The sequence below is a fragment of the Bidens hawaiensis genome, unplaced genomic scaffold (genome assembly GCF_021521415.1).
Source record: "Bidens hawaiensis isolate Kalapana, Puna unplaced genomic scaffold, B.hawaiensis_p1.1 tig00029870_1, whole genome shotgun sequence".
Classification (NCBI taxonomy): domain Eukaryota; kingdom Viridiplantae; phylum Streptophyta; class Magnoliopsida; order Asterales; family Asteraceae; genus Bidens; species Bidens hawaiensis.
The window spans coordinates 254,847-258,088 of record NW_027494952.1 but is presented as its reverse complement, the minus strand read 5'-3'; the positions used below and the strand labels follow the sequence as shown (position 1 = coordinate 258,088).

General features: G+C 35.9%; 1 pseudogene; it reads left to right on the top strand.

The window, feature by feature from the left end:
• Window positions 1-332: 332 nt before the first annotated feature.
• LOC143579540 (GDSL esterase/lipase At3g48460 pseudogene) lies at window positions 333-2,030 on the top strand (annotated as a pseudogene).
• The last annotated feature ends 1,212 nt before the right edge of the window (window positions 2,031-3,242 follow it).

The window sequence follows — 3,242 nt, the reverse complement described above, 5'->3', positions numbered from 1 at the left end:
ATAAATTTGAAGCCAACATAGGTCCAGTTAAATCAAGATAGTTTGAACAGAGTGGACAACGAGACTCTCAAAATTTGAAAAGTGTGATAGCCTTACGCATTGAAAGTTGTTGTTCCAAAAAAATAAATAAATAACGAAAATATAAAATCAAAATCAATTGTATAAAAGACTATTAGTTATCTAGAACTTTTATTAAACTCAAATATCTTGAAAATACTATTTAGATCTTGATTTTTCTATTGCGAATAAATTTCCACAGTACTACAATAGCCTCCTTTTATGTACCTATATAATAACATAACATCTCAAAACAAATAAATAAATAATCTAACATGTCTTTTGTTCTAAAATTCACCCTTGTTATAATTTCCGTTTCAATTATTCTTCATTCTCAAATATCCCTAGCTACACCACACCCTCGACCCTTCAACAAAGTCTACGTCTTCGGTGACTCGTATACCGACACTGGCAACCTCAACACCACCACCAGACCATCCATATTTCTTCACGTGGACCGTCTCCCTAACGGCCGAACATTCTTTGGTCGTCCCACTAACAGATACTAGGATGGCCGTCTAGTCATAGACTTCGTAGTTGAATCACTAAACTTACCCTTCATTCCACCCTACCTTAACAAAAACGCCGACACCACTCACGGTGTCAACTTCGCAGTCTCTGGTTGCACCGCCATCCCACTTTCGTTCTTCTCGGAAAACAATATCACATCCGTCATCGTCCCACAATCGCTTACGACACAACTATCGTGGTTCAAAGACTACATCAAGGTACAAAGTAATAACTAATAAAACCTCGTAAGCTACCATGTATTATTAATTAATAACTATAATACAATAAAAACCTAATTAAATTTTGAGCAAAGACTACATCAAGGTACAAAGTAATAACTAACAAAACCTCGTAAGCTATCATGTATTATTAATTAACTATAATACAATAAAAACCTAATTAAATTTTCGGGCAATCATACACACACATCTAATCCATACCTTTTCAAACGGTCGTCCGAATAGAAATCGGACGACCATTTTGACCAAAATTTTTCAAAGTTATCTGTCTATGGTCAAAACTGTTGTCTGGATATTGGATCGAAAACTGACCATTTTGACCAATACTTCTCAAACTTTGCCCCCGTAATGGTTGGAACGGCTGTCCCGATATCTTCAAACGACAATCTGAGTGTTTTGTGGACGATGGTTCGATAGTGTGAAATCAAATGGGTTTGGCGTAGTTAAAGCATGAACCTTAAATTATATTTATTTATGAATATCAAAAATACTAAAACAAACCCTAACTAATCTATTCACTTTATTACAGGCTTCCGGATGTAAAGATGTTGTTTCAACCCCGTCTGAATGCAAGGCCGTGTTCAACCATACGTTAATTTGGATTGGCCAAATATCCGCAAATGATTATAACTACATTTCAGGAACAAACATCACTAGCAAGACGGTTCGAAATCTAGCCATAAGGTACCAACCAAAGTTATAAAACAACTTTTGAATATGGGTGCAAAATACTTCGTTGTACAAGGTTTACTAACGACAGGATGTTTCCCCATTTCGTTCATAAGCAACCCCCCACCAATCGAACTGGACCAGATCGGTTGTGTGGCAACTAAGAACAAAGAAAGCTACAACCATAACACGGCACTACAAGCCACACTACACAGTCTCCGGAAACAATTTCCGGAGACTGTGATTTTGTACAGTGATGACTGGCATGCTTACCGTGAAGTTTATGGAAATGCTGCAAAATATAGTTTCGTTGAGCGGTTTAAAACATGTTGTGGGAGCGGTGGTGATGCTTACAACTTTATTCCGGATGCGAATAGCACGTGTTGTGCCCCAGGGACGACGTCGTGCAAGCATCCGTTGCAGTATATGAATTGGGATGGGTTGCACGTGACAGAAGGGTTGAATAGGGCGGTGTCAAGGTTGTTTCTCGATGGCGCGTTTGTTCAACCTCCATTTCCATATCTTTTGAAGAAAGCCGGTGAATCTGAAGTGTGATGAAAACTATAGTATTAAATCATTGAATTAATTTCCGTAATTTTAAATATACATGTTGTGCTTTGTATGTAAGTTTTTTGTTTTGCCTCGACCAAATAAAAGATAAAAATGTACTAAGGTCCAATTTGTTTTTAAGAGATAAAATGTCTGCCACATCTACATACCCCTGTAGAAGAGTCGGTAGACTAAAGGCCTGCAGTTTATAATAAGAATGACGTTTGTTTTTTTTAACTTATGCAAGCTACTAAAATAAACTGAAATTTGAATACATTGATTTTAATAATCCCTAAACCGAAATCAAAATAATAGAAAAAACCCCCAAGTTGAAATCAAAATATCATTCGAGTTAAGTTTTCCATTAGTCGATTCATATTATCATTCTGATCAAAAGCCCTAAACTATCAATCTGAAATTTGAAAAAAACTTAACGTCGTTAAATTTTTTTTAACGGAGGTCCAATGAAAACAAATAGTGTGAAAGTTGGGACCAGTGACAGCTATTTTTAAAGTTGGGATTATTATCGGCCAACTACACTAAGTTGGGATTATTAAAATCCAATTTTCCAAAAAAAAAACCCTAAACCGAAATCAAAATAATAAAAAAACCACATTGAAATAAAATTTAAAAAACCCATATTGAAATTAAAAAAAAAAACCTTAATTGAAATCAAAATAAAAACAAACCCTAATCCTAGGTAATGAATCCAATTGAATAATAATAATAATAATACCTTGCTGACGAGGATTTCACTGGTGTGAGGAGCCGTATACGTCGGAGGTGTCAAGTAAAGTGACGCCATAATGAATAGCCACGGCCAATGAAGGGGCAACCATAGTGGAGGAGCGAGGGGTGGTGGTTACGGTTGAGTGTTTATAAAGAAGAACAATGATTTATGAGACTAAAAAGAGGTTAGAAGATGTAAAAAGAGATTGGGCCAAATCTGCATTGAGAAGAGCCCGCATGAATATTTTTTAATGAAACGTCACCGAGAAAACAAATATTCTGCAGAAGACAGAAACTCATGTCCATACGTGATCTGCGTAGCACAGACAGAAGAGATCACAAAAAACTTTTTTAGAAAACAAATACCACTTAAATATCATTTATGTGTTGTGTTGTTGATAGAAGGGCGAGGACATTAGATTTGGATTGTGGACTATTCATCCTTAATATTATGTGTACACTACGAATGAACACATGAAGATGTCAACA